Raw genomic sequence first — 12,478 nt, forward strand, 5'->3', positions numbered from 1 at the left:
TTCCTTCTCCAGAGGATCTTCCCCACCCAGCAATCGAACCTGGGTCTCCTGCATTGCAGGCAGTAATATATATTACTTACTTGAGACAACGTTTACAAACAAAAGTGAACTATGTGTAGAACTAGAATTGGGGTTCCACTATTATTAACTAGCTGTGTGATTTTAGGCAACACATCTCATTCCTCACCCCCTTCCAACCTCCCACTGGCCCCGCCCTACCTCCCTCAGTTTTATCTCCTGAAAAACTGGCTCAGGTAAATGTAAAATGAAAAGTGACTCTGAAAGTTATGAGTACTATACATATACAGAATCTGTTATATAGCAAGCACATTTTTTTGCAACAGGAAAAACAAGCTGGGAGAAATAAGTGACTTGCTTGCCTGCCCCAAGGCCACATGGTGGTGGTTTAGTCTCTCAGTCGTGTCCGACTCTTTGCAACCCTGTGGACTATAGCCTGCCAGGCTCCTCTGTCCGTGGGAGTTTCCAGGCAAGAATACCGGAGTGGGTTGCCATTTCCTTCTCCAGGGGATCTTCCCCACCCAGGGATTGAACTTGGGTCTGCTGCACTGCAGGTGGACTCTTGACCCACTGAGCCACCAGGAAGACGCAAGGTCACATAGTAGATAGACAAGTAATGTTTTCTTTCTTACTTTGGCTTGGCTTGGACTGACATGTAATTGGGTTTTAATCAGTTACCTCAGTATGGGTTTGCAATGCATCCTTCTGTCTGCCTTCAGTTTTGAGGTCAGAGTTGTTTATTTCAGCTAAGGAGGGAGTTTCACGATAGGGGCTCTGGGTAAAGCCGAGCTTTACAGGGGCTGACTGTAAGGCAGCTAGAATGCCACCTCAGAAGCTTCCTTGGACTCAGCCCACAGAATTTCCATGAAGTCTGCTGCTCCCTTTTTTGGGTCTATAGCCCAGGACAAATATCTTTGCCCTGACTTATTTAATCTCTCCCTTCTCATTCTCTCTGGCTCTCTTCCTTTCTGCTGGTACTTTCCCCAAGAATACCATCCTTTTGTTTCTACTTCTTGTGGAAACTTTGTCTCTAAGTTTCCCAGTTCCTAGCTCTATTGCACATTTTACCCATTAGGGACTTTTTGACCTTCTCTTATGGGTCATTCTCTCCATTTGCTAAGGTAACTTAGCCAGCCTTATTCTTTCTGTCATCTTTCTTTTAAAAAAATTGTTTTGATCAAAGGGCTGTTTCAAGATTTGAAAAGCCAAACCTGAGTGCTGGGTCTGTAACAACAATAACAAGAGAAGCAGCGGTTCTTCGACCACTCCCACCTCCTGATCAGAAGCAGTCACTTTAGACTCTCATCTCTTTCTTCTTGGGATTTACGTCCTTTAAAATAACATGCTTAGCTTGTATTTCTCAGTTTATTGATTTTCAGGTCTTGTCTCTTGCCTTCCTACCACAGAAAGTGAGACTAGGTAGCGTAGTAATGAATGTATGGACTCTGGAGAGAAATTACGTGGTTTAAACTCCAAGTACAATACATACTAATTTTGTAAACTTACGCAGGTTTCTTAACTGCTGCGTGCCTCAGTTTTCCCATGTGTAATGTACATGATAATAGTATTTACCTCCCAGAATATATATGAAGATTAAAAGTTGACTATATAAAGAGCTTAGAATAATTTCTGGCACACAGTAGAATATACATAGCTATATAAATGCTATGTTTTTCATCATTGAACTGTCTGGCACACCTTTTTCCTCTGCTCATTCTCCCAATATAGTTACATCACCATTTTTGGTTAGATCAATATTAAGTATTTACATTATGACTTTGTAAATATTATTCCCAGCTAAGCCACATAGAATCATATAATTATGTTTTCTTTCTCATTCAACCTTTTGTTTTCCCTGGAATTAATGCTTTTCTATCTCTTTTTGTATTCCGTTTAGTGTTCTACGTACCTATTATTAATGCATCCACAAAATCTCCTGTCAATACATTCAAATACAGGTATTCTCCTCTTGGGTTTGTTATTTTCCTTGGCAACTCTCCTGGAGCTTTTGCAGCTCTCCTGTTCCCATCTGGACTGGTCACTCTGCAGCCTGAGTCATAGTTCTGGTCTGTGGTTGGGACATTCTGCATGCATGCTCAGTCGAGACTCCATGGACTGTAGGCCTCCAGGCTCCTCTGTCCATGGGATTTCCCAGGCAAGAATACTGGAGCGGGTTGCCATGCCCTCCTCCAGGGGATCTTCCCGACCCAAGGATCGAACCCCAGTCTCCTGCCTCTCCTGCATTGTCAGGGCTTCCCAGGTGGCTTAGTGGTAAAGAGTCTGCCCGGTAAAGAATGCAGGGGATTTTAGAGCATTATTCTTTTCTGTGTGATCAAAGTTTGATTGCAAGCACTTTCATATTCCAGTTCCCCAGAGGGAAAAGGTGTGGAGGCTTTTATGGAAAAGCCAGGAAGTGGCAATACGTTGCTTACACATGCATCCACTGGCACAACCTGACCCTACCAGCATCACCTGAGAACATCACAAGTTCTCAAGTGATGCTGGCAGGATCACCCTGCAAGGACCACTGCTGTCAGAGGTGGCAGAGGAACAAGACAGAAAGAATAGGGCTCCCTGAAGGATTACGCGGAACAGAGTTGCCCTGCAGACCTGGAGAACTAACCTGAGACCATTCTGTGAAGAAGAAGAAAAAAAGCTTGTCTTCATTAGCCATTAAATTCTTTTTGAATCTCTTTTTGAGTCTCCTATCACCACTTCTTGCTTTCTTTTTCTTACTCCCCTGTTTTATCAAAGCACATCCACCAAAAGTTTTCTGAGAAAAGAAGATAAATGTCTTGAGACATTGAATGTCTGAAACTGTTTTTTAAAAGAGTGCACTTGATTTATAGTTTAGTTGGGTAGAGAGTTCAGGGTTCAAACCATTTCCCTCAGAATTTATTTATTGTCTTCAATTCCTATTTTGATTCTTGAGTTTTTTTAAGTGACTTTGAAATTTTTCTTTTTAGCAACATTTATGAATTTTTAAAAATTTCTGATGATGTGAAATTTTAGAATTATGTGTTTGGGCATGTCTTTTCTCACTTACTGTCCTGTCCTTCAGTTCAGACTCAGTATTAATTTTTGAATAATTTCCTCCTATTTGTTTTCTTGGTTCACACTTTCTAGCATGTCTCAAACCACTGTCTCAAAATTTCCTAACCTTTGCATCTTCTATAGCTTTTTCTTTTTGTTCCATTTTCTGGAAGGTGAAAAGATGATGTTTTTTTCTCATATATTTAACTGCTTGAGGCATTTTCTTGCTTTGTAAGTAATAAAAAATTCTTTTGGCAATGAAGCATGTGGGATCTTAGTCTCTCCTCCCCCAGACCCCCCCAAAAAACTGAATCCATGCCCTCCACATTGGAAGCATGAAGTCTTGACCACTGCACCAACAGGGACCTCCTGAGACTCTGTTATTCTTATTTCAAGGATGCAGTGTTTTCTCTTTTTTAGAGACTTTCTTTTGTGTCCTGCCTTGTTTTTTTCTGAGTTCTTCTTTTTGGCTAGTTTGTTTTGTTTTGGTGTGTTTCTTGTTAGGAGCCTTTTTCAAATGTCTATTGCTCTTTTTTTTTTTTTGCATGGTGGGAGGGTGCTTGTCTCTCCATACAGGGTGAGGCTTCACCATAGCTTATGCAGGAAACTGACGTTTCCTTAGGGGAAATTCCCTAGTCTTTTCTCTTGGATCTGTAAGTGTTTCGTAGAATTTTCCAGCCTCCTGTCTGGGGTGGAGGTGGGGCAGTGCCTGAGCTTTTGCTGCCAGGATTCTGGGATTTGAGCTGGGGAAAGGGCTGGGAAACTTACCTTTCAGCAGGTGATGTCAACTTTCACTTAAATACGCTCCTTTCACTAGGATGCCTCGCCCTGCCCTCAGCAGTACCTCTTGTTCCTGAAAGAGAGCTGGTCTGGTTCAGCTTCCCTTGAGGGTAAATCTGCTTCTCAGGCTCAAAAAGGAGCTTTGGAGTGTCCAGATGCTTCTTTAAGGCCAGTCATTCATTTTAAGTCACGGTGTAGATGTTAGTTTCCTCTAGGCCACAAGTCAGTTATCACTTGCCTGGTCTGCCTCTCTGTGTTCAGAATTTTGATCACATCTTTTGGTTGTTGTCATCTTCTTCCACTCTCTTTTTCATTGTGGATTTACACTTCTTCTTCTGCTTCTTCTTTTTTTTTTTTTTTAGTTCTTTAATGTCATTTTAGTGAATTTCAGAAAGGAACAGACATAATAAACATCTGGCCATCTTTTATGTAAGGCCTCTATTCTTTTAAGTAAAAATGAAAACATTGGAATATCTTAATCACTCAAATTATATTAGTAATTGTATTAGTGTGGGAGAATTGTATTTTTCTTCTCTTTCCCCAGTTTTCTGTAATGTGTTTATATTCTTTTTAGAATGTTTTAATTGCATTTCTTTTGATCTAGTTCTGGGAATTTGTCCCAGGGCAACAACCAAAAATGTGTGCAAGAAAGCTCTACGAGGTGGTTCCTCACTGGGTGTTTATAACGTCAGACAATGGAAACAAGCTAATTGTCTGACAATAGGAGGTTGTTTAAACAATTCAGGGTACATTCATGTAATGGCATACTTGGAACCCATTAAAAATGATGTTGTGGGAGACTAATGATGTGTAAAAATGTTCATAATGCATCAGAAATTTAAAAACAATTACCAAAACAGTATGTAAGGTATGTGTGTGTGTGCGCGCGCCTTTGCTCAGTTATGTCCAACTCTTTGCGACCCCCATGGACAGCTCCTCTGTCCATGGGATTCCCCAGGCAAGAAGAGTACTTGAGTATGCTGCCATTTCCTCCTCCAGGGAATCTTCCCTACCCAGGGATTGAACCCCTGTCTCTTACGTCTCCAGCATCATAGGTGAATTTTTTACTGCTGAGCCACTAGGGAAGCCCATGTCAAGTACAGCTCTTTTTTTTCTAAAAAGAGTTCGTGAATGTATGTATACATTAACACTATGGCAATGATCTATGTGTATATAACAATGCTTATAATAATAGTATTATTGAGCACTTACTGCTTGGCTGCTAATATTCTGAGCCTGTTAGGTAGATTGTCTTAGTTCATTCTCGTAACGCTTATATATGAGGTTAATGTTATTCCTTTGTTCATTTTACTGATGAAAAAGCTGAAGCCTAGAGAGTCATTATAATTGACCAGGGGCACACAGAGCTGTTATTCACACCTAGACCTGCTGATCCCAGAGTCTGTCTGCTCGATCATCATCATTATGTAACAAAATATTAAAAGACATGTCAAGTGAGTTTTATTTTCTTTGTTTGTTTAAGAAATAAGAAGGAGGTTGAAAAGGTTGAACTTTGTTGCAGTGTTTCCTTTGCAAAGGATCAGTGGAAAAACACCTCTCTCCCCATTGGTTAGATTTTGTTTGTATCCTCTGAGATTTAAACAGTTGTCTCTAATATATGTTTAGGGACAGAACTTTTTTGTGCTTGTTGCATACCATTAGATGATAAGTCATTTGAGGGCATAAGCCATCTACTTTAAGTCAGAGGCTACTAGAAAGCAAACCCTGCAGGTCCAAACCACAAAACAATGTCACCTCACATCTGTTAGAATGGCTGTCATGAAAAAGGCCAGAGATTAGTGTTGATGAGGATGTGGATGAGCGGGGACTGTTTGTTTAGTGCTGGTGGTTACTGTAGCCATCATGGAAAATAGTATGGAGAGTCTTCAAAGAATAAGAATAGAACTACCAAGTTTGATCCCTGGGTCGGGAAGATCCCCTGGAGAAGAAAATGGCAACCCACTCGAGCATTCTTGCCTGGAAAATCCCATGGACGGAGGAGCCTGCAGCTCGGCAGGCTACAGTCCATAGGGTCGCAAAGAGTCGGACACGACTGAGCGACTTTACTTTCACACGATCCAATAGTTCTACTTCTGGATAGCTATCTGAAAGAAATAAAACCACTACCTGCATCCCCGTGTTTGCTGTGGCATCACTCACAAAGGCATGGAGACCACCTAAGCATCCGCCGTCCAGTGAGTGGACAGAGAAGGTGTGGTACATGTATGCAATGGGACACTGTTCAGCCATGAGAATGAAATCTTGCCATTTGCAGCAACGGGGATGGACATGGAGGGCTTTAGGCTAAGTGAAATAAGTCAGACAGAAAAAGACAAGTGCTGTATGGTCTTACTTACACGTAGACTCTGAAAAAGCCAAACTCACAGAAGCAGAGAGAAGAATGGTGATGGGCAGAGGGAAATGAGGTGTTGGTCAAAGGGTACAGACCTTCAGTTATGAGGTGAATAAGTTTAGGGATCTAAGGTACAGCTTGTTGCCTATTGTTCACAGCCCTGTACACTTGAAAGTTGCCACAAGTAGAGCTTTGAGAGGGAGGGGCAGTCAGGGGGAGGGAATTAAGGAGAACAAACTATTATGCATAAAAGAAACTGTAAGGATATATTGTACAATATGGGGAATGTAGCAAATATTTGATAATAGCTATAAATGGAGCACAGCCTTTTAAAATTGTGAATCTCTATATTGAAAACCTACAATTTATATAAATTACACTTCAGTTTTTTTAAGTAGTACTTTAGTGTTCTCACCATAACAACAATAACATGGAAATTATGAAAGATGTGTTAACCAACCTCATAGTGGTAACCATTTTACAGTGCCTAGGTGTTTCTGATCATCACATTGTACACATTAAAATCACGCAAGGTTGTATGTCAATTGTATCTCAAGAAAGTTGGAAAAAGAAAAAGAAGAAAGCAGATCCTGTAACGAGAAAACCAAGTCACAAAAAGACATGAAAGCACCCCTTATTTGGGGAATATACTGTTGGCCAAAGTTCCAAAATTTACTTAGTTACAGTAGAATTTGGCTTGCTTTCTTTAAAAAAAAAATTTTTATTTAGCTGCACCAGGTCTTAGTTTGGGCATGCGAGCTCTTAGTTGTGGCACATGGGATCTAGTTCCTGGCCAGGAATGGAACCTGGGCCCCTTGCACTGGGAGCTTGGCGTCTTAGCTACTGGACCACCAGGGAAGTCCCATGGCTTTCCTTTGGCATGTGTTTTTCTATCACACCTAGTAGCGAGTGGTTTACGGGCTCTCAGGAAAGGCTCTTGGCCTGCTAATTAGTTGTCCTAACCAATAATCTGAGAAACCAATGCCCCTGTGCCCACTTCCTCCCCCTAAGGTTTCCACATAGAGTCTCAGACTTGGGAAGCTGGGTTCACTGCCCCTGTGGTGCTTTAGTCACGGACGGGCCCTCCCGGGAACTCTGTGAGATGCTGGTACCTGCAGTCCTCTCAGCCAACTCTGAAGCCCGAGTCTGATGAAAGGTCCCCTGATTTATGGAGGCCCCGTCCCCGCCCTCCCATCGTCATCCTGTGCTGCTTGAACTAGGTCATTACAATGCAGCAGGTGTTCAATACTGTTTTGCCATAAAATGAAAGGGGCTTAAAGTGTTCAGTGATAATGCGTTCCTATATCAGAGTATTTATGAAAGAGTCAAGATTGTCTGGTTTGGCCCCAGTCCCAATATATGCTCTTTTCCAGATTCCACACATTAAAAAAAACGTGTTTTTTTATGTTCATTCATTCTTTCTTTCTTTTTTAAATGTCCCTTCTGCACCAGTTGCCTCTGATTAATATCCCTGGGCTCTCTTAGACCCTGAAAGTGGTGGTGTAGTTTTGCCAGGACACTTTAACAATAAGGTGATTTACGGAGCAATTCATTGGAGCCAGGGGGCGACGTAATGTAACAAAGCATTTTTCACCAGCCTTCTCTCTCAGTCCCCACAAAGGCAAAACCCAGTGGTAGGAGAAGCTGAGGCGCAGACAACACACGAACCAAGGTTCCTTCACCAAAAGAACAAAAGACACACGTTTCCAAATGCCATTTTGAATAAGCCAGCATGGTGGGAACCCATTTACCCCAGGTGACCCCAAGCGGGCGTGGGGGGGTGGGGGAGCTGTTGTTCTTTTCACTGGGATTTCAGACCAAGATGTTGATGTTGCTTCCTAGATAGGTCTACAGCAGATGGCAGTTGGTGGCACCACTACCTTATTTCACCAGGACCAGGTTGAATACAGCTTCCCTCCCTCATTGCCGACTCTCGTCTGATCTGCTGCTGAGGTGTACACTGGAGTCAAATCCATAGGACCCACTGCTGTGTGCTGATGACACGGCACAGGGCAAGTGCCCTTCCGCTCTGCAGAGCAGACCTGCAGCCTGTCTCAGAGCCCTGTTAAGAATCACCAGGAGGTGTGTAAAGGGAATTTCCGCTTGTTAGGGATCACTTCCTCCTGCAACATCGCTGCTTGCCTGGCCGACTGCGTGCAACCAGCCCGGGTTGTACAGAAATGAGGCTTCCAACAGCCTCGTGAGTTATTGGGCAGCTCAGTGCAACAGAGGCTTGATCGTTAACCCTAGTAAATGCCGCGGGCGGTCTCTGAGCCCTAGTCAGAGAACCTGTCTCCTTGCTCCAGCTGGGCTCAGCAGCTGCCCGTGGAGTTCTGCTCCGCACTTGACGGGATGACTCATCCGACCACGTTTTTTCCTTACTGACTCCTTGACTTCCCAGACCATAAAAAGGAGGATTTGAGGAGAGCCTCTAAATCAGTCAGTCAGTGACTAACTCTTGGTTAAACAACTACCCTGTGTCTAGCATCAGACTTGCTGCTATGGCCCCTTGCAGATAAAAAGGAGACATGGTCCCTTCTCATCAGATGCCTATAGCTTAGTGGGGGAAACCAGATAAGTACTTGTAATGATAAAAAGGAATGATAAAGTGTGAACTGTATAGTGTTGAGTTTAAATGCAACTGAAGTTTGGATGGTTCGTATACATTAGGTTCATGGGCAGGAAAGGGGTGGAAATACTGGAAGTCAAAATGCAGGCAACTTAAAGTTCACAAAATTTTCTACATTGTAATAAGGTTGGGAAGAGCAAGTGAAGACAGGGTGTTGTGGGCTGAATTGTTTTTCCTTCTGGCTGTTTAACAGATGTCCTCTGGGATGAGGGGCTCGCCAGAAATTTCATCATGCGGTACCCATCCTCCCCATGTGGGACCACTGCCTCCCCATGTTCATAGTCTCACGTGGTGCTCTCACCCTGTCCCAGGGCTGGTCTCAGTGACCAGTAGAAAATGGTATAAATAATGCTATGCTACTTTTGAGATTGTTGTTCAGTAGCTAAGTCGTCTCCGACTCTTTACGACCCCATGGACTGCAACACACCAGGCTTCCCTGTCCTTCAATATCTCCTGGAGTTTTCTCAAGCTCATGTCCACTGAGTTGGTGATGCCATTCAGCCAGGTCATCGTCATCCTCTGTCACCCTTTTGTCTTCCTGCCCTCAATCTTTCCCAGAAATTAGATTTTTAAAAATACTATGACTTCCGTCTCTCTCTTTCCCCTCCCATGTCCTCTGGGTGAAGCCAGCTTCCATGTCATGGACTGTCCTATGGAAAAGCTCACAGGACAAGGAATTGGGTTTCCGTGGTGGCTCAGAGGGTAAAGCGTCTGTCTGCAATGCAGGAGACCCGGGTTCAATCCCCAGGTCGGGAAGATTCCCCTGGAGAAGGAAATGGCAACCCACTCCAGTATCCTTGCCTGGAAAATTCCATGGACAGAGAAGCTTGGTAGGCTATAGTCCTTGGGGTTGCAAAGAATCGGACACAACTGAGCGACTTCGCTTTCATGAACAGTGATGTGAACAAGTGGGAAATGGATCTTCCAGCCCTGTTCAACTCTTCAGATGACAGCCCCCGCCAACAGTTTGATTACAACATCATGAGCTATTGAACCAGGATTAAATCAAGTGAAAGTCCCTCAGTTGTGTCCGACTCTTTGAGACCCCATGAACTGTAGTCTATGGACTTCTCCAGGCCAGAATACTGGAGTGGGTAGCTGTTCCCTTCTCCAGGGAATCTTCCCAACCCAGGTATCAAACCCAGGCCTCCCACTTAGAAGGTGGATTCTTTACCAGCTAAGCCACTAGGGAAACCCTAGTGAGCCAGAACCATCCAGTTAAGCTGCAGCTGGCTTCCAGACCCACAGGAACTATGTGAAAAAGCACATATTTGTTGCTTTAAGCCACCATCACTGAGCACTGTCCCCTTCTGGGCCAAATCTAACTCTGTACTCCAGCCTTCAGCTTAGCCTGTGCTTTGTCCAGGCTCAGCAGAACCAGGGCACTTTGTCCAGGCTCAGCAGAACCAGGGCACCGGATGGCAACGCTCTTCTTCCCAGGACCAAATGAGCAACAGCTTTTTCCATTTCCAGACTGTGAGAACTCCTCTCAGGGATTGAATTGGCCTTGGCCACTGCTCTGGGTTTGCCAGACACCACCCCTGGCTATGGGTACATCAAAAAGTGCCATCGAATATCACGTAAGCCCAGGTCTGCAGCCTGCTGATCGGATGTAAACTGCCGCCTTCCCTGTGGTTTGTGAAAGCCACCAACCAGAAAAACATCTGCAAAGAATGCCTCCCCTCCACCTCACCACAGTGGACCAAGAGATGAGATGCTCACCCGGAGATCTTCCAGGGGCTTTTGCAGCGGAGAGAATGGTTTGAGTTGGCAATCAGGAAGCTCCCCACAGACATGATGGTGAAATCTCGCCATTGGCAAAGCACCTATCACATCCATGGTTTTCTCTTGGTCAAAACTGGGAGGCAATCATATTCTTATGACCTGAGACATTGTCAGACACTGAGGGCAAACACTGTCAAACTGAGGGCTGGTCCGACGTTGGAAAGATGGTAAAGAACTGGGTTGGGAAACCCTAGTGTCCCACAGAGGAGGCACAGAAGCAGTGGTCTAATATCTCAGACTCTGAGTGCTTCTGGAATTTCCCTGTCTGAGTAAGCGGCAGGACTGCCCACTCAGTTTTCTGAAACCACAGGGGAGAATTGTTCTGGCACATTCACACATCCTCGGTAACTCTTCCTGTCTTATCTGCTGCTGCTGCTGCTAAGTCGCTTCAGTCGTCTCCGACTCTGTGTGACCCCGTAGACGGCAGCCCACCAGGCTCCCCCGTCCCTGGGATTCTCCAGGCAAGAACACTGGAGTGGGTTGCCATTTCCTTCTCCAATGCATGAAAGTGAAAAGTGAAAGTGAAGTCACTAAGTCGTCTCCGACTCTTAGTGACCCCATGGACTACAGCCTACCAGGCTCCTCCATCCATGGGATTTTCCAGGCAAGAGTACTGGAGTGGGTTGCCATTGCCTTCTCCTCCTGTCTTATCTAACACCTCCCATTTTTCCAACTCTTATCCTGTCCTCTGTTCCTGCTGCAATGGCCCCTGTAGGCCTTTGTCATTTCTTGCCCGTATTATACCTGGTGGTCATCATTATCTTTCCAAGACAAAGACCTGATAGTGTAATCCCATTGCTTAAAAACACTCACTGTCTGATGTGGTGTAATAACCAACTCAGGGACACAGAGAGACAGAGTGGTTCTCGTTTACGGAAAAAAACTTAATCGGTTATCATAGGCTTTACACACATAACCTAAAGACCTTGGCTTCAATTCTCTTTTCACCACTTATCAAGTTATCTCTGTGTAAAATGAGATAACAATGCTTGCCTCCTAGAAGAGTCTGCCCCCAAGTAATTGCTGAATGAGTGTCTGTTTTATATACAAACATGCACACCTCCTATCAGTGGTAGTGGTGTTGGAGAGAGTGAATGTATGTAGTAAATGACCCTCTCTCTTTCTTTCTCCAAGATCCTGAGTATTATTCCCTGTGCTATAGAGTAGGTCCTTGTTGCTTATCTGTTTTGTAACTAGTAGTGTGTATCTGTTAATCCCAAACTCCTCATTTATCCCTCCCCCGTTTCCCCTTTGGTAACCATAAGTTTGTTCTCAATGTCCGTGAGTCTGTTTCAGTTTTGTAAATAAGTGTATTTCTTGTTGTTCAGTGGCTAAGTTGTGTCCTACTCTTTGTGACCCCATGGACTGCAGCATGCCAGGCCTCCCTGTCCCTCACCATCTCCCAGAGTTTACCCAAGTTCGTGTTCATTGAATTGGTGATGCCATCCAGCTATCTCATCCTCTGATGCCCTCTTCTCCTTCTGCCTTTAATCTTTCCCAGAATCAGGGTTTTTCCAATAAGTCAGCTGTTCACATCAGGTAGCCAAAGTATTGGAACTTCAGCTTCAACATCAGTCCTTCCAATGAATACTCAGTTGATTTCCTTTAGGATGGACTGGTTTGATCTCCTTGCTGTCCAAAGGACTTTCAAGAGTCTTCTCCAGCACCATATTTTGAAAGCATCAATTCTTCAGAACTCAGTCTTTTTTATGGTCCAACTCTCACATCCATATGCGTCAACTGGAATACCTTTGACAATGTAGACCTTTGTTGGCAATGTGACATCTTTGATTCTTAATGCACTGCCTAGGTATGCCATACCTTTCCTTCCAAGAAGCAAGGGTCTTCTAATTTCAGGGCTGGAGTCACCATCCACAGTG

The sequence above is a fragment of the Budorcas taxicolor genome, chromosome 24 (assembly GCF_023091745.1).
Source record: "Budorcas taxicolor isolate Tak-1 chromosome 24, Takin1.1, whole genome shotgun sequence".
NCBI lineage: Eukaryota > Metazoa > Chordata > Mammalia > Artiodactyla > Bovidae > Budorcas > Budorcas taxicolor.